Raw genomic sequence first — 20,656 nt, forward strand, 5'->3', positions numbered from 1 at the left:
AACCATCATTTATCTACTCTGTGCCCTGGGTTCCATCTTTTCATACTTCAGGAGGATTCTCATTCCAGCATTGGCCTTTTCTGACTCAAGCCTTGGCCTTTTCCTTACCAATTATTTTGTTTATAGGTTTTCTGTTTTTGTTTTTTTGTGGGTTTTTTTCCTTTTCTTTATTTTTCGTACCTCATACAAGTTTTGAGGGTCTAAGAGAAAACAGGCCACCCATTATTTCATATTTACTTTCATGCTTTATTCAGATACTAAACCAGAAAATGAATAAAACCCAGTTTCACTTAATAGGAAACTTTTGTTTAGAATGAAAATAGGAAAAGTGAATCAAATTAGAGTCAATATCACCAGTTTTCTCCTGAATGTCCAAAGTGTTGAAGGTAAGCTCCAAGTTTCTTCTATTTATAAACTTGCTGTTACAACACAGGGACCTAAAGGCAGTGGTGGCTGGTAGATGACTTATAGAAATATATTGTCATCACTCTGCCACCACAGCATCCCATTTGAAATCTAATGTGCCATAGTTATTAAAGTTGGTCAGGAGAAGGCTTCTTTCCATTCTATGGTTTTTCTAATAAAACACTCACAAATGAAAGCCCTAATATTTTTCCTGTGAAATCTAACCATAAAATATTTTGGGTTATCTACATGTATATTTCTTATCTTTCTAGGATCTCATTCTTAATTATTTCCTTATGCTTTTCTTTCACCCAAGTTTTAAAACCCATGAAGCCAGTGTCCATTATTTAAATTCTGGGTTGATTTTATCTTACTTTATTTGTTTTCTTATACTTTTCGTTAAAATACTCATAACTTCTTTAACTCTTCCCTGTTTTCTACCTTAAATAGCAGGTTTTATTGCAGTTTCTTCAGTGTTTTACTAGATAATATCACCTACTACTTATTCCTTCACATTTTAAATAAGGAGGTAATCATATATCTCTCATTTTCTGGAATTCTGCTTCCTTGGGACCCCCAAGGAAGCCAAAGACAATATCTTTTAACTGGTTTAGCCAAAGAGCCTTTATTTATTCCTTCTCTGACTCTCTTAGTCCCAGAATTTCAATACATAAACTAGTTCACAAAGTATCATGGTGATACTTCACAAGGTTCAAATACAACTTATATTTACTATTTTTTTAAAACTTGTCAATTTTTACAGGTTTGATTATTTACTACAAGTTAATACTTTCCAAGTCAAGTTTCTAAACTGATATTTAGGTTCAAATATATCCTGAAAAGTTTTCTGTTTTATCTCCAAATTAATATTTGCAAAACTGAATTATTCATTTGTTTTCATAATTTTTCTATGCCTACTTTTAAGATTCTATCAAAAAGGTTTCATTGTTTATTCAATTATTATGTTTAATTATTTGAAACCACATTGACATTTTTCTTTTTTTCACTATTTCTGATATTTTTGTAATTCTCCCCATTCACCTTTATTATATTTTAAAACTATTTATTAAATTGTTAAGTAAAAACTTTGTATATATCACAATGTTTATAAGTATATAAATTACTTATAGTATGGAATGACTAAACCAAGCTCTTTACATAAGTATTTCCTTACATATCATTATTTTTTGGTAGAATCTACCTTATGGAAATTTTCAAAAAATAATATATTATTAGTTATAATCACTATGATGTTCAATAGATCGCCTGATATTCCTCCTAACCAAAATATACCATTTGATCAATATCTGCCCAATCTCATGCCTCCTCCTCAGCCCTGGTTAACTACCATTTTACTCTCTGTTCCCATGAGTTTGACTTTTTATGCTCCACATATAAGTGAGATCATGTGATATCTGTCTTTTTGTGCCTATTTTACACCACTTGACATAATATCCTCCAGGTTCATCTATATTTTGGAAATGACTGGATTTTCTTCATTTACATGACCTATCAACTTTTAGAGATCTGTTACTGAGTCCAAACTCATTGAACAAATTATACACTATTTGAAGAAATTAAACAGGACATGGCATAAAGGGTCAAATGTAGTATATAACAGCTGGAAATCATATTTGGAACATAAAAATTAAATTATGTCTTAGCATTAAGGATACATATGATATTGCCCAGTCACTCAGGCTTAACCCCTTGGTTATTTGGATTTCATCAAGTAAATTTAGTAAATAAATATTTTACATGACTATTAAAATGAAATTTTATTTACCAGCATTGTAAAAACAAAACCACCAGTATGTGTGAACCACATGGTGTGGAAAGACATATTTTCTAATAAAATCTTGAAAACATGCATTATTCATTTTTGTCTGTAGATATCCCATATATAACTAATTATCACATTAACTTGATTACCAAATCTCCTTGGAAATACAGAGTTTTATTCAGTTTTGCAAAGTTAAAGTACCTCTTTGCCCAGACAGAATTTATCTAACCTTCAAAGAGCATTGTCTTGTCCATTTTTCATGATAATTGGGCCACATGCAAAGCATGAATAATTGAAATATAACATTTATTATTTTTCCAAAGAATGGCATATGCCTAGCTAAATTAACATTAGCCTATGGATGGAAATAATAAAATATTTCAAAACATTATTATAATTAATGGTCTTACCTATAATCTCTGTTGAGCATAAACTGCAACATGCTCAGAATAAGGTAATCAGACGAGGGAATAGAAGAAGCCAAATTCCGAAGCATCTATTAATCATACTTTGAAGCTTCATCATTTTTTTTCTTAAGCAAATTGAGGGTTGCCAATATTAAAAGTTGATTAACACGCCAGTATTCAAACATTTAATTTTTAAATTTGGGGGTGGGGAGAGACATGTTTTAGAATAGATTAATGGAAACAGCCCCATCTGCCCCTAATGTCTATAAATAATAACTTAGTGGAAAACATCCAATTTTAAGGTTTTAGAAGGAAAAAAAAATAATAAGAACCTTAGAAACTCTCTTACCTGAAAAAAAAGAAAGTAAATTTTAGTAACAGAATTCATTGCTTAAAACTGGAAGTTACAACAACATTATCTATGCATGCTGACTGTAATCCTCTGTAATCTACAAAGGCAAACAGGGATAGTAACAATCTTTTTTTTTTTTAATGCACTCCAAATCTCTGTTCTGAATCACTATAAAATGTCTTATGTGTGGCATTGATATTATCATTTAACCAAATCCAATTTCCATTTTTCTTTAAGTTCTCAATGAATGAATGCTTAGTCTTTCTGGCTCCATGTGAAATTCTTAAGGTCTAGACTACACCTCTTATAAATCTTATTTCTACCTTTTGGATTTTTTTTCTCAAATTGTAATATTCTTCCCTCATCATTGATGCTAACTGCTGACAACTTCAGCCCCCACACACACCTAAGCAAGCAGAAAGAAAACTCAAGATTTCCTTCCCTTTGCTGAGGTGAAAGAGATCAATCCATGCAAATCCTAGCTTTTTTTCTTTGAGGATGGTTATGGAGACTCACCTAGAACCAGTCCTTTTCCACACTTTTTAGAAGCAAGTTGGAAGTAACAGATGACCAAAACTAAGAACTATACAGCTTTCCTTTACATCTACTTCTTATTGAACCTGAGCCCTTTGTCATTGGAAATCCTTTTGCTGCTTGCTATGTAATAGTGCCGTGTAAGTAATAACTTCATTTCACTTAATTGTTTTATGCTATCCATGGATTCCTAGGCATAGCATAGGATGGTGTTGTCCAATATCTAGCAAATAAAGTGAATATAACACACAAATGTTGAAAGAGAAACTTAGATAAATATTACCCTATTGCCACATGCTTTTTCTTGCTTTCTCATGGTAAATGTGTGGAGTCTAGAAAAGTGCATTACTTGCTTAAACAATTATTTGAGTTAAGGAAGATTATACACTATAAACTTGGTATGGAGAATCTTGAAAACTGTGGTCTTTCCAAAGTCTGAATAGGTGTTAAAAATAGATAGATTGGGGGCTGCTTTTGTAGCTCAGTGATAGAGCACTTGCTTAGCATTTGTGAGGCACAGGGTTCTATTCTCAGCACCACATTAAAAATGCAAATAAAAAATATAATAATAAAATAAAATAAAATAAAGGTATTGTGACTATCTACAACTATAAAAAATTTAAAAAAATAAAAAGATGCAAGAACTTCAATAAAAATAGTAGGAAATGTCTAGGGATAAAACCTTATTTTTAGAAGCAAGTTGTAAGTGATAGATGACTATTCTTTTCTCTACTCAAAATATTTTCTTGGCTTCCTGTCAGGTAATGTGAGTTGATGGGAGGAACTGAAGAGTAGATGAAATAGTGATATAGCACCATAAAATAAGACTATTATTTGTAAATTTATTTATGGGTTCTTGCTTTTTTTTCCTTTTTTGTTTTGTTTTTAACTTACATGAGATGTCTTCCACTGTAAGTTTGTCATTAAGATAAACTTTGTTTGTGGCCCAACATATTATTCTATGGCTTCCTGAATTTAAGAAAATAATGAAATCTCAGAAGCAGACTGATCTTAGGCATTCTTGAACTAATCATGCCTCTTTAAGAATCATAGTTGCTAAGACACACATGGGTAATCACAACTAATTTAGGAAGTTATAAATAAAAACTTTGCTCAGATAGATACAGATATTCATAAATGAAGGAATCTTACTAGCTTCAATGAAAAAATTCTCCTCCATATAAAAAAGAAAACAAAATAAATTCAAATCATCCACATATTTAATCATATGTTTTCATTTACTAATTCTCTGTGAGCAAAGTAGTTTTCAGATATTATGTTCAATATTATACCATTAAAAATAGGAATTCAGGTCTGCCAAAAGGTATATTCCAAACTTATCACCTGGATTTTCTGATGAATAATGGAAGATAAGCAATCAAACATGATGCTTGCCTTCAGCAAGTATATAAAGGCTTGTCAAATTTATATGCCAAAGACACCTAAAGTCATCTAGTAACTAGAAAACCTAGAATTCTTACATTCCTTATGCATATGTTCACATACAAACAAATAATTTAAATTTTATTTTTAATGATGTAAAATTTGTTCCCATCTATCTTTTTCATTGCCAATACCCCACTGCTTTTGTTGATATATAAAAGAAAAACAGCATTAAATCAGGTGTGATAAAGATCACTTTTTTTCTGTTTATCTTCACCATTGGCATTTATTGGCACTTTGAAACTATTTATAACCTCATATTCTTATTGCTAACATCAATTATTATGCAAATACATGAAAATTTTAGCGACCTTATAAATAATGCATGAAAGTCTATAGACTTCATCAGCTAGTGAGCATTATCTTTTGTGGTTTATAAAAATGGAATGTAGAATAAGGTATAGCTTAGATGAGTCTGAACAACAGATGTTTCTGTTTTATGGATTCTGGTAAAATTATTTGGATAGAGTCTTATTTATACAATTAGCATATGTGTTTTAGAAAGCTAAAGGAGAAATTATTTTGCCATTTCCCCTCCCAATAGCTCAAGAAGAAGGTAACTATATTCAATTGACTTCCAATAGAACTCTTTAGGATACTAATTATATTCAAAATAAGATTGGATAGTTTTTTCCTACAGGTTGACTTTTAACCTGTCCTTACAAATGCTTAAAAGTTATGAACTAATTTTAATAGAAATTATAAAGCTATTCCAACTCTAAAGCTCCTTCATACAAATATATCATTTAGATGTTATCTTTATGCTGCATAAAACTCTTCAATGTTTCAGAAGTGACTATAATAAGCATATGCCCATTCTCAGCTGAACACTGATTCTGCAACTTATATGTCCAGAGAATGTTGAAGAAATAAAATGACTAGGTTCAATTTTGAGTCATGATTGAGTAATGATTTGGACCACATGAATACTTTCAGACGGTGCCATTGGTCAAATATTGTCTTCCCCAAATTCAAATCTACCTTGTGATCTTGTTCAGAAATAGGCATTTTATAAGGTGAGAATGGAATGATGTAGTCACAAGATAAGGAATGCCAAGGATTTCTAAGAGTCATAAGATGAAGCTTAGAAGAAGTAAGAAGGTTCCTACCCCTAAATCCCTGAAAACACTTAGACTTTCAGACTTCCTGTCTAAAGAGTTAATAATAAGAGTAATAATAGAAACTTTGAGATATTGTTTCTATTATTTTAAGCCAATAAGTATTTGGTAATATGTTATAATAGCAGCCCTAGGAAACTATTCATAATTGTTCTGTACTTTTCAAAGATTTTATGTTAAGGAGATGTATTTGCATGTGTGTGTGTGCGTGTGTGTGTGTGTGTGTGTGTGTGTGTGTAGTATATGCACTTATATGATGTATAATATGTAAAATTAGAGAGTAATAGACCTATAAAATATGTTTTATAAGTATAAATATATGTAGTCATACACCACATAACAACAGGAATACATTCTCAGAAATGCATTAGGGAATTTCACTGTTGTGCAAACATCACAGCATGTACTTAAACTAGAAGGTTACAACATCACAGTGTGTTATAATCTTAGGGGACCCACTGTATACGTGATCCTTCCATTTGGTCCTTCCGAAATGTTCTTATGCAGTACATGACTGTACAAACAACTTTAATTTTTAAATTACCTAAAGGTTTCAGATAGATTTGCAATTAATGAGCAAACAACAGCCCAGATCCATCCACACAAATCTGCATGGGTCCCAGGGGCACAGCAGGCTCAGCCCACCCCTCCCCAGGCAGGGCAGACACCTACCAGAGCCTACCCTCTTGGTGCAGGACTGCCCCTTCCAACCAGCAGACTACAGCAGGAGGTCAAGCCCTGTAGACCAGATCCACCCTCACCAGCCTGTGCAGGTCCCACAGCAGGCTTGGTCCACTGTTCCCCAGATAGGGAAGACACCACAGAGCCTAGCCTCTGGTGAAGGACCGCCCCTTCCAGCCAGCAGACCGCCTAGGGAGGTCAAGCCCAAAGGCCCACATCCACTCGCACCAACTTGTGCAGGACCCAGATCCAGGATGCAAGAGCATTCACTGAGGGACACCGGCAGGGTTTGGAAGCTCAACATCAAGGTGAAGTACAGACAATCTGCAAGGGTATTGTAAGAATATAGGGAAGAAACTGTAATATCTCAGATCCACACTGCAAGAAAGGAGATACATAGACAACATAAAAAAAAAAAAAAAACAAGGAAGGAAAATGCCCCGAGCAAACCAGGACACTATAATGACAGAACCCACCAACAGTGAAGTTGATGAAATGTCAGAGAAGGAATTCAGAAGGTTAATAAGTAAAATGATCTGTGCACTAAAGAATGACATAAATGAGCAAATAAAGGCAAAAATTGATCACTCCAACAATGAGATAAGAGAACAAATACAGGTAGCAAAAGATTACTTTAAGAGAGAGATAAAGACTCTGAAAAAACAGTCAGAAATCCTTGATATGAAGGATAAAATAAATCAAATGAAAAACTCAATACAAAGCATAACCAACAGACTAGATCACTTGGAAGAAAGAACGTCAGATAATGAAGACAAAGTATACAATCTGGAAAATAAAGTTGATCACCCAGTGAAGATAGTTAGATAGAAACCATGACCAGAACTAAGAATTATGTAACAACACCAAAAGACGAAATCTAAGAGTTATTAGGATAGAGGAAGGCACAGAGTTTCAAACCAAAGGAATGCACAATCTTTTCAATGAGATAATATCAGAAAATTTCCCAAGCATGAAAAACGAATTAGAAAACCAAATGCAAGAGGCTTACAGGACGCCAAATGTACAAAATTACAACAGATCTACACCAAGGCACATTATAATGAAAATTCCTAGCATACAGAATAAAGATAGAATCTTAAAAGCCACAAGAGAGATAAATCAGTTCACTTGTAAGGGGAGACCAATTTGGATCTCACCAGATTTTTCAACCCATACCCTCAAAGCGAGGAGATCATGAAACAACATATACCAAATTCTGAAAGAAAATGGATGCCAACCAAAAATCTTTTTTTTTTCTTTTTCTTTTTTTTAATTGATTGTTCAAAACATTACAGAGCTCATGATATATCATCTTTCATACATTTGACTCAATTGGGTTTTGAACTCCCATTTTTACCCCAAATACAAATTGAAGAATCACATCGGTTACACACTCACATTTTTACATAATGGCATATTAGTGACTGTTGTATTCTGCTACCATTCCTATTCCCTACTATCCTTCCTCCCCTCCCCTCCCCTCCCATCTTCCCTCTTTACCTCCTCTGCTGTTGTTCGATTCTCTCCCCTTATTTTTTCCCTCCCCCTTGCCCCTCACAACCTCTTATAATTTTGTGTATCATTGAAGGTCTCCTACCATTTCCATATGCTTTCCCTTTTCTCTCCCTTTCTCTCCCCCCATTCGTCTTTGTTTACTGTTAGTCTTTTCCTCATGCTCTTCCTTCCTGTTCTGTTCTTAGCTATAATCATTGATGTGGCAGTATCCCTATAGTGCGCTCTTTTAAGGTCCTCAGGGAATAGTACGAGAAGGGCGATAGCTGGGTCAAATGGTGGATCCATTCCCAGCTTTCCCAGGAATCTCCATACTGCTTTCCAAATTGGCCTCACCAATTTGCAGTCCCACCAGCAATGTACAAGTGTACCCTTTTCCCCACATCCTCGCCAACACTTATTGTTGTTTGACTTCATAATGGCTGCCAATCTTACTGGAGTGAGATGGTACCTTAGGGTAGTTTTGATTTGCATTTCTCTGATTGCTAGAGATGGTGAGCATTTTTTCATGTACTTTTTGAATGATTGTATATCCTCCTCTGAGAAGTGTCTGTTCAGGTCCTTGGCCCATTTGTTGATTGGGTTGTTTGTTATCTTATTGTTTAATTTTTTGAGTTCTTTGTATATTCTGGATATTAGGGCTCTATCTGAGGTGTGAGGGGTAAAAATTTGTTCCCATGATGTAGGCTCTCTATTTACCTCTTTTATTGTTTCTATTGCTGAGAAGAAACTTTTCAGTTTAAGTAAGTCCCATTTCTTGATTCTTGTTATTAACTCTTGGGCTATGGGCGTCCTATTAAGGAATTTGGAGCCCGACCCCACAATATGTAGATCATAGCCAACTTTTTCTTCTATCAGACGGAGAGTCTCTGATTTGATATCTAGCTCCTTGATCCATTTTGAGTTAACTTTTGTGCATGGCGAGAGAAAGGGATTCAGTTTCATTTTGTTGCATATGGATTTCCAATTTTCCCAGCACCATTTGTTGAAGATGCTATCCTTCCTCCATTGCATATTTTTAGCCCCTTTATCAAATATAAGATAGTTGTAGCTTTGTGGTTTAGTCTCTGTGTCCTCTATTCTGTACCATTGGTCCACCTGCCTGTTTTGGTACCAATACCATGCTGTTTTTGTTACTATTGCTTTGTAGTACAGTTTGAACTCTGGTATCGCTATACCTCCAGATTCACACTTCCTTCTTAGAATTGCTTTTGCTATTCTGGTCTTTTGTTTTTCCATATGAATTTCATGATTGCTTTATCTATTTCTACAAGAAATGCCGTTGGGATTTGATTGGCATTGCATTAAACCTGTAGAGAACTTTGGGTAATATCGCAATTTTGATGATGTTAGTTCTGCCTATCCATGAACAGGGTACATTTTTCCATCTTCTGTGATCTTCTTCTATCTCTCTCTTTAGGGTTCTGTAGTTTTCATTGTATAAATCTTTCACCTGTTTTGTTAGGTTGATTCCCAGGTATCTTATTTTCTTTGAGGATATTGTGAATGGAGTGGTTTTCCTTCTTTCCATTTCAGAGGTTTTGTTGCTGATATACAGGAATGCCTTTGATTTATGCGTGTTGATTTTATAACCTGCCACTTTGCTGAATTCATTTATTAACTCTAGCAGCTTCTTTGTAGACCCTTTTGGGTCTGTTAAATATATTATCATGTCATCCGCAAATAGCGATAATTTAATTTCTTCTTTTCCTATTTTTATGCCTTTAATTTCTTTTGTCTGTCTAATTGCTCTGGCTAGTACTTTGACAACTAAATTGAATAGAAGTGGTGATAGAGGGCATCCCTGTCTTGTTCCATATTTTAGAGGGAATGCCTTCAGTTTTTCTCCGTTTAGGATGATGTTAGCCTGAGGTTTAGCATATATAGCTTTTACAATGTTGAGGTAAGTTCCTGTTATCCCTAGTTTTTCTAGTGTTTTGAACATAAAGGGATGCTGTACTTTGTCAAATGCTTTTTCTGCATCTATCGAGATGATCATATGGTTCTTGTCTTTAAGTCTATTGATGTGGTGAATAGCATTTATTGATTTCCGTATATTGAACCAGACTTGCATCCCAGGGATGAATCCTATTTGATCATGGTTCACAAGTTTTTTGATATGCTTTTGTATTCAATTCGCCAGATTTTATTGAGAATTTTTGCATCCAAGTTCATTAGAGATATTGGTCTGTAGTTTTCTTTCTTTGAAGTGTCTTTGTCTGGTTTTGGGATCAGAGTGATGTTGGCCTCATAGAATGAATTTGGAAGAGCTCCTTCTCTTTCTGTTTCTTTAAATAGCTTGAAAAGTATTGGTATGAATTCTTCTTTGAAGGTTATGTAGAATTCCGCTGTATACCCATCTGGTCCAGGGCTTTTCTTGTAGTCTTTCGATGGCTTCTTCTATTTCTTCCTTTGTTATTGGTCTGTTTAAAGTGTGTGTGTCTTCCTGTCTCAATCTGGGCAGATCATATGCCTTAAGAAATTTATCGATAGCTTCACTATCTTCTATTTTATTGGAATATAGGGTTTCAAAATACTTTCTAATTATCTTCTGTATTTCTGTAGTGTCTGTTGTGATATTGCCTTTTTCATCCCGTATGTTAGTAATTTGAGTTCTCTCTCTTCTTCTCTTCGTTAGCATGGCTAAGGCCTGTCTATCTTATTTATTTTTTCAAAGAACCAACTTTTAGTTTTTTCAATTTTTTCAATGGTTTTTTTTTGTTTCAATTTCGTTGATTTCTGCTCTAATTTTAATTATTTCTTGTCTTCTACTACATTTGCTGTTGTTTTGCTCTTCCTTTTCTAGGTTTTTGAGGTGTAGTGTGAGTTCATTTATTTGTTGTTTTTTTCTTCTTTTGAGGAAATAACTACAAGAAATGAATTTCCCTCTTAAAACTGCTTTCATTGTGTCCCATAGATTCCGGTATGTTGTGTCTGTATTATCATTTGTCTCTAAGAATTTTTTTATCTCCTCCTTTATGTCTTCTGTAACCCACTGATCATTCAGTAACATATTGTTCATTTTCCATGTGATGTAGGATTTTTCCTTCCTTCTTTTATCATTGATTTCCAATTTTACTCCATTATGATCTGATATGGTGCAATGTATTATCTCCACACCTTTATATTTACTAAGAGTTGCCTTATGTCATAATATATGGTCTATCTTTGAGTAGGATCCATGTGCTGCTGAGAAGAACGTGTATCCACTTGATGATGTTTGATATATTCTATATGTCGGTTAAGTCTAGGTTATTGATTGTGCTGTTGAGTTCTATAGTTTCTTTATTCAGTTTTTGTCAAGAGGCTCTGTCTAATGGCGAGAGCGGTGTGTTGAAGTCACCCATAATTATTGTGTTGTGGTCTATTTGACTCTTGAACTTGAGGAGAGTTTGTTTTATGAATGTTGCAGCTCCATTGTTTGGTGCATACAAATTGATAATTGTTATGTCTTGTTGGTGGATGTTTCCTTTTAACAGTATATAGTGTCCTTCTTTATCCTTTTTGATTAACTTAGGTTTGAAGTTGATTTTATTCGATATGAGTATGGCCACTCCTGCTTGCTTCCGAGGGCCATGTGATTGGTATGATTTTTCCCAACCTTTTACCTTCAGCCTGTGTATGTCTTTTCCTATCATATGAGTCTCCTGGAGGCAGCATATTGTTGGATTTGTTTTTTTGATCCAGGTTACTAGCCTATGTCTCTTGATTGGTGAGTTTAGGCCATTAACATTTAAGGTTACAATTGAGATATGATTTGTACTTCCTGTCATGTTTATTCATTTATTTATTTTAGTTTGGCTAGTTTTACTTTTTGGTTATTTTCCTCCCCCTTTACTGAGAAACCTCCTGCTGTTAGTTTTGGGCACTATTTTTCAATTCCTCTTCTTGTGGTATTTTGCTCAAAATGCTTTGCAGTGCTGGTTTTCTTGCTGCGAATTCTTTTAGCTTTTGTTTATCGTGAAAGATTTTAATTTCATTGTCAAATCTGAAGCTTAATTTTGCTGGATACAGTATTCTTGGTTGGAATCCATTATTTTTCAGCGTTTGAAATACATTGTTCCAGGATCTTCTCGCTTTCAAAGTCTGTGATGAGAAATCAGTCATTAACCTAATTGATTTACCCCTGAATGTAATCTGCCTCCTTTCTCTCGTAGCTTTTAATATTCTCTCCTTGTTCTGTATGTTGGCTATCTTCATAATTATATGTCTTGGAGTTGGTCTATTACGGTTTTGAATGTTTGGCGTCCTGTAGGCTTCCAGGATTTGGCAATCCATTCCATCTTTCATCTCTGGGAAGTTTTCTAGAATTAGTTCATTTAATAGGTTGTCCATTCCTTTGGTTTGAACCTCTATGCCTTCTTCTATCCCGATTACTCTCAAATTTAGTTTTTTTATGACATCCCATATCTCATTGAATAGATTGCTCGTGGGATTTAAGCATCTTTTCTGTACTGACTATATTTTTTTTCAAATTGATAAACCTTGTCTTCATTATTCGATGTTCTGACTTCTACTTGATCAAGTCTATTTGTAATATTCTCGTTTGAGTTTTTAATTTGGTTTATAGTTTCCTGCAATTCTAGAATTATTGTTTGATTTTTTTAAAGATCTCTATCTCCTGGTAGAGCTCATTCTTTGCCATTTGAATTTGTTTGTTTAATTCATTTTCAAAATATACTTTTATGGACTTGCTGTCTCATGTCTTCTCTAATATTCCTTTCCATTTGAGTTAGGTATGCCTTGATTTATTTCCCTATCCCTGTTTCTGCTGTTTCTATGTCCTGCTGTAGAATTAAGTTGTCCTGCATTGTTTGTACTCCTTTTTTCCCTTGTTTTCTCATGATGTTCACGTTACTTTCCAGCTCTATTTGATTGCCGTGTTTCTGCTCTCTTCTATATATTGGTTTTGGTTCTGTATTACTCTGTCTCTCCTTTGTGTTGTTAAACTATGCCTGCTAACGTGGATTCTGCTGCGAAGGAATTCCGACGGCTGACCTCCAGTGTCGTCACTTCTCTGCTATGACGGGCCCCAGGCTCCTTGCCGGGGTGTCCTAATGGGGGTGTGTGACTGGACTGTCTGTGTTTGGTTTCTGCTCCTGGTTGCAGCAGGCGGGCAGTCGCCAGCCGCCCAGTAGCGCAGGCAGCGGGCGGGTGATCGGTCGCCGGTGGGGGGATGGACTCCAGCCATCCAGTCGCGTGGGCAGCGGGCCGGCTGTCACTGGTGGGCGGGCAATCTCTAGCCACCTAGTCGCGGTCGGTAGCCGGCGGGCGGGCATTCTCCTGCCGCCCAGTTACGTGGGCAGCGGGTGGGCTGTTGCCAGTGGGCCTGTGGTTTCCACCCTGTCATGAGGGCCTGGCCTCTAGTCCCCTGGTTTCTCCTGCTAGTCTTGGTTTCTCCTGCTAGATCAGATTTCCCCTGAGTGATGGCTCTCTACAGTTCAAACTGTACTCTGGGCCTGCTGTTTGTTGGGTGTGGAGGGTGGGTATTGGGAACCCCGGCACTCTATTGTTTTGTTTCCATTGTGGGGGATAGAACTGTACCGTTTCCTTCCCTGTCTGAAATCCCGTACTCAGCCCGGGGGTCAGTGCGGGCTCAGCCGGCGGGATTCCACGGAATCGCAGCCACTTTTCTCCCTGCTTGCTAATTAATCGCTTCTCTGCGGCGCCCCGCTGTCTGTAGCCGCGGGGCAGGCCGCACAAATAACTCAGCCCAGATCTCTGGTTGCACAGTTGGCTATTGGGATCCCTGGCACTCCATCGTTTTGATTTTTCTGCTTGCCCTTCCCCCAGCGCTGGCTAGACAGGTTTAGTTTTGGCTGCTGATGGGAGGGGGAGTTGAAGGTCAGGTGTCTCTAGTTTTCCCCTAGTCTTTATGCAGGCTCACTCTCATACTCCCTCCCCCTGAAAGCCTAGGAGAGGTTTTATGCGGATTCCCCGATGTATGGGGGATGGGCTGAGTGACACAAAACTGTTTTATTGTTGCAATCTGTAGGAGAGTGGCGGTGGTTACTTCAGCTCTCCAAGATGGTGGCCACGGATTGCCTTGGTGGAGTTTCTGTTGTGGGGGATAGGACTGTACCGCTTCCTTCCCTGTCTGAAATCCCCTACTCAGCCCGGGGGTCAGTGCAGGCTCAGCCGGCGGGATTCCACGGAATCGCAGCCACTTTTCTCCCTGCTTGCTAATTAATCACTTCTCTGCGGCGCCCCGCCGTCTGTAGCCTCGGGGCAGGCCACGCGAATCCCAAAAATCTTATATCCAGTAAAACTAGCTTTAGATTTGATGATGAAATAAAAACCTTCCATGATAAACAAAAGTTAAAGAATTTACAACTAGAAATCCTGCACTACAGAATATCCTCAGTAAAATATTCCAAGAAGAGGAAATAAAAAAAAATGATGAAAATCAGCAGAGGGAGGAATTACACTAAAGAAAAATCTAATCAGAGAAGAAACCAAGTCACGTTAAATATTAAAAATAAACAAAAAATGTCTGGGAATAAAAATCATGTCTCCATAATAACCCTGAATGTTAATGGCCTAAACTCACCAATCAAAAGACATAGACTAGCAGATTGGATCAAAAAAAATAAATAAAAGAAACAAAGAAAGAAAGAAAGAAAAAGACCCAACAATATGCTTCCTCCAAGAGACTCACTCATCTTATAGGAAAAGACATCCACAAATTGAAGGTGAAGGGTTGGAAAAAACCATACCACTCAAATGGACTGTGGAAGCAAGCAGGGTTTCCATCCTCATAGCAAATAAATCAGACTTCATACCAAAGTCAATCAAAAAGGATAAAGAAGGACACTACATGCTGCTCAAGGGAACTGTACACCAACAACACTTAACAATTATAAATATATATGCTCAAACAATGGAGCATTTATGTTCATCAAACAAACTCTTCTCAAGTTCAAGAGTCAAATAGACCACAACACAATAATTTGGGGTGACTTTAACACACCTTTTTCATCACTAGATAGATCTTCAAACAAAAGGTGAAGAAACAATTGAACTCAATAATGCAATCAATAACTTAGACTTGACTGATATATATAGAATATTTCATCCTTCAATGAGAGAATACACTTTCTTTTCAGCAGCACATGGATCCTTCTCTAAAATAAACCATATACTATGCACAAAGCAACTCTTAGCAAATATAAAAAAGTAGAGATACTACCCTGCATTCTATCAGATCATAATGGAATGAAATTAGAAATCAATGATAAAATAAGAAATAAACTCCACTCAAACACATGGACACTAAATAATATGCTACTGAATGAACAATGGGTTACAGAATACATCAAGGAGAAGATTAAAAAAAGTTTTAGAGGTGAGTGAGAACACAGATACAACATACTGAAATCTCTGAGAAACTATGAAAGTTGTTCTAAGAGGAAAGTTCATTGCATGGAGTTCATTCCTTAAAGAAGAAAATTTCAACAAATCAGTGACTTAACATTACATCTCAAAGCCCTAGAAAAGGAAGTACAAATCAACACCAAAAGCAGCAGAAGACAGGAAATAATTAAAATCAGAGCTGGAATCAATGAAATTGAAACAAAAGAAATAATTGAAAAAATTGACAAAACAAAAATTTGGTTCTTTGAAAAAAAATAAATAAAATTGACAGACCCTTAGGCTTGCTAATGAGGAGAAGAGAGAAAATCAAATCACCACCATACATGATGAAAAAAAAGTATCACAGCAGACACTATAGAAATATAAAAGGTAACTAAAAATTATTTTGAAAACCTGTACTCCAATAAAATAGAAAATATTGAAGGCATCTGTAAATTTCTAGAGTCATATAATTTGCCCAATTTGAATCAGGATGATATACACAATTTAAACAGATCTATATCAAGTAACGATATAGCAGACACCATCAAAAGTCTACAAACCAAGAAAATCCCAGGAGCAAGCACATAAACAGCTGAGTTCTACAAGACCTTTAAAGAACTAATACCAATACTCTTCAATTTATTTCAGGAAATAGAAAAAGAGGCAGCACTTCCAAACTCATTCTATGAGGCCAATATCACTCTTATTCCAAAACCAGGCAAAGAAACATCAAAAAAAAAAAAAAAGAAAGAAAAAAAGAAAGAAAGAAAGAAAAAAAAGAAAAAGAAAACTTCACACCAATATCTCTAATGAATATAGATGCAAAAATTCTCAATAAATTCTGGCAAAATCAAATACGAAAACATATCAAAAAGATTGTGCACCATAATCAAGTGGGATTCATCCCAGGGATGCAAGATTCGATCAATATATGAAAATCAATAAGTGTAATTCATAAAATCAAAACACTTAAAGTTAAGAATGATATGATCATCTCAATAGATGCAGAAAAAGCATTTGACACAATACAGTACCCCTTTATGTTCAAAACTCTAAAAAACTAGGGATAACAAGAACATATCTCAATATCATAAAGACTATCTATGCTAAGCCCCAGGCCAACATCATTCTAAATGGAGAAAAATTAAAGGCATATTTAACATAGTTCTTGAAACACTGGCCAGAGCAATTAGACAAACAAAAGAAATTAAAAAGATATACATAGGAATAGAAGAACTCAAATTGGCACTATTTGCTGATGATATGATTGTATACCTAGAAGACTTTAAATGTTCCACCAGAAAAGTTCTAGAACTAGTAAATGAATTCATCAAAGTTGCAGGATATAAAATCAACACCTATATGTCAAAGGCATTTATGTATATCAGTGACAAACCCTCAGAAAGGAAAATGAGGAAAACTGCACAATTTTTAATAGCCTCAAAAATATGTGGGAATCAACTTAATGAAAGAGTTGAAAGATCTATATAATGAAAATTACAGAACCCTAAAGAAAGAAATAAAAGAAGACCTTAGAAGATGGAAAGATCTTGCTCTTGGATAGGCAGAATTATTATTATCAAAATGACCATATTACTAAAAGCACTATACAGATTTAATGCAATTCCAATAAAAATTCCAATGACATTTCTCATAGAAAAAGAAAAAGCAATCATGAAATTCATCTGGAAAAAAATAAGTGACCCAGAATAGCTAAAGAAATCCTTAGCAGGAAGAGTGAAGCAGGTGGCATCACTATATCAGAAGTTAAACTATACTACAGAGCAATAGTAACAAAAGCAGAATGGTATTGGCACCAAAACAGACAGGTAGACCAATGATGCAGAATAGAGGACACAGAGACTAACCCACAAAATTACAATTATCTTATATTAGACAAAGTAAAATAAAGATAGTCTCTTCAACAAATGGTGCTGGGAAAACTGGAAATCCATATGCAACAAAAGGAGATTAAACCCCTATATCTCACCATGCACAAAACTCAACTTAAAATAGACCAAGGAATTAGGAATAGAACCAGAGACTCTGCGTCTAATAGAAGAAAAAATAGGCCCTAATTTCTATCATGTGGGATTAGGCCCCAACTTCCTTAATAAGATTCCTGTGGTGCAAAAATTAAAATCAAGAATCAATAAATGGAATGGACTAAAACTAAATACTTTCTTTTCAGCAAAAGAAACAATCTGTGAGGTGAATACAGAGCCTACATCTTGGGAGCAAATATTTACTCCTCACACATCAGATAGAGCACTAAAGTCTAGGGCACATAAAGAACTCAAAAAGCTAAGCACAAGAAGAAAGAAAGAAAGAAAGAAAGTAAGAAAGAAAGAAAGAGAGAAAGAAAGAGAGAAAGAAAGAGAGAAAGAAAGAGAGAAAGAAAGAGAGAAAGAAAGAGAGAAAGAAAGAGAGAAAGAAAGAGAGAAAGAAAGAGAGAAAGAAAGAGAGAGAGAGAAAGAGAGAGAGAAAGAGAGAGAGAAAGAGAGAGAGAAAGAAAGAGAGAAAGAAAGAGAGAAAGAAAGAGAGAAAGAAAGAGAGAGAGAGAGAGAGAGAGAGAGAAGAAAGAAAGAAAGAAAGAGAAAGAAAGAAAGAAAGAAAAGAAATGAAAAGGAAAAAAAGAAAAAGAAAAAACAAAACAAATAACCCAACCAATAAATGGGCCAAGGACCTGAACAGACATTACTCAGAAGATGATGTAAAATCAGTTAACAAATATATGAAAAAAATGTTGATCATCACTAGCAATTAGAGAAATGCAAATCAAAACCACTCTTAAGATTTCATATCACTCCAGTCAGAGTGGCAGCTATTATGCATACAAACAACAATAAGTACTGGCAAGGATGTGGGGAAAAAGGTATACTCATACACTGGTGGTGGAACAGCAAATTGGTGGAGCCAATATGGAAAGCTGTATAGAGATTTCTTGGAAAATTGGGAATTTGACCCAGCTATCCCTCTCCTCAGTCTATACCCAAAGGACTTAAAAACAGCATACTACAAGGACACAGCCACATCAACATTAATAGCAACACAATTCACAATAGCTATACTGTGGAATCAACCTAGATGTTCTTCAATAGATGAATGGATACAAAAAAAATGTGGTGTATATACACAATGGAATATTACTCAGCAATAAAAGAGAATTAAATCATGGCATTTGCAAGTAAATGGATCGAGTTAGAGAAGATAATGCTAAGTGAAGTTAGCCAATGCCAAAAAACCAAATGCTGAATGTTTTCTTAGATATAAGAAGGCTGACTCATAGTGGGAGAGGGAGAGGGAACATGGAAGAAATAGATGAACTCTAGATAGGGCAGAGGAGTGGGAGGGAAAGAGAGGGGGCATGGGGTTATTAATGATGGTGCAATGTGAGGATCATTATTATCCAAAGTACAGGTATGAAGACACAAATTGGTGTGGATATACTTTGTATACAACTAGATCTATAAAAAATTGTGCTCTATATGTGTAATAAGAATTATAATGCATTCTGCTGTCATATATAATTAAAAATAGATACAAAATAAGCAAACATCAACCAAACAAAACAATACTTATTTTTCAGTATTGTGAAATAATATCATTTATTTTCATTTATATCTTATAAAGAGGATCTGTGGGTAATTAGACATATTTTTAAATGGCATGTACTACATGTATAACATCAAATATATTAATATGTGATATTTCTTGTTTGAAGGTATTCATCTTATAATTTATATAAAATGTTGGATTTTATTGTAACACTTCAATATGCTCAACATTTAGTCTCTGTACTCTTCATTATGTAAATCTAGCTTTTTATTTAAGTAGATATTTTCACCTGTATGTGAAAAATAAAAATTCATATTAGAGATATAGAATCTCAAATTATAAAGCATGAAACACAGAAAAAACAACAGCACATAATCATATTTTAAAGTGTTTTAAAGCAGTCTATCTTATTTAATATATTCAGAATCTTATTCACTAAGATTAAGATATTTCTATGAATTATTGCTTGAAGTAACTTTTTAAGTGTGTACATTCATAGACATACTTGGACATATATGGTTAAATGTTGTGTTTTATTACTAGCCTATCCTTTCACAGTAAAAAATTACATATTTATGTCAAAACTATACCTTCTTGCTTTTTACACAGAAAGCACTCAAGCATAATTCTAACTGAACAGGGAGCCATTTACAATCCATTTGCTCTTCTTTTGTCTTCTGACCCTTTCAAGTAATACTTTGCAAGGATATCTAGGCTGCATTTCATTATTTTGAAACATTTTAGTATGTTTTGACAATTTTTGTTCATATCTTTTTCAGCTTTTATTTCATAGCGATGCAATTCAAGTCAAGGTAAGAATAATAAAGTGTAAATCAGCCTGGCAAAGACTTATATAAATCATGAATCCAGCAGCTAATTCAGACCATGACATTGTGCACAGTACAAAACAATCTATTGCAGATGACTAATTTCAACTCCAGCTGTCAAAGTGACAAGAAAACAAGCTATCAAAGTCAGCCTTCCTCACAAACACATGTGCTATTTTACTGACAAACAGTAACAACTAAACAATCAGTAATATTAGGAAGATTGAAACCCATAATATAGTGTAATGGGTGTTGGCCGAGGACTTAATGCTGTGCTGTCCTTTCTCATACCTTTGGATATTTTATTCTTCAGCTAACTTTGTGTCTTCTTTTCTTTTCAGAAATAGATGAACTTAAAAGTTGAAAATCATAGTTCTCCTAGTCCTTCAAGTACCATTCTTCCTGCTGCACCATTTCAGAATTTCCTGTCTCACAGTTAGAATGTTATCAGATATTCCCCAGTGTTCGGACCACCTGCTATTGCTAGCAGCTTCTGTTTAAAGAAAAATGGTTTATCTAAAATTTTATTTTTTTCATCTGCTAAATGTAAACTAATTTGCAATGTGTTTCCATGGAAAAATTCTAGGCATGAAAATTATATAACCGAATCTAAGAATGCTAAACAGCATTTAAAAAATATACTTAAAATTTAATGATAAATCATAGTTGTAAGCACATAA

At 35.0% G+C, this 20,656-nt stretch overlaps 1 protein-coding gene across 12 annotated transcripts in view; it reads right to left on the reverse strand.

The window, feature by feature from the left end:
* PCDH15 (protocadherin related 15) overlaps nucleotides 1-20,656 on the reverse strand; it is a gene marked incomplete at both ends in the record, with an annotated part of 726,342 nt that overhangs the window by 525,851 nt on the left and 179,835 nt on the right. The window lies entirely within an intron of this gene.

The sequence above is a fragment of the Spermophilus citellus genome (genome assembly GCF_964194105.1).
Source record: "Spermophilus citellus genome assembly, chromosome: 15".
In the NCBI taxonomy this organism is placed as follows: Eukaryota; Metazoa; Chordata; class Mammalia; order Rodentia; family Sciuridae; genus Spermophilus; species Spermophilus citellus.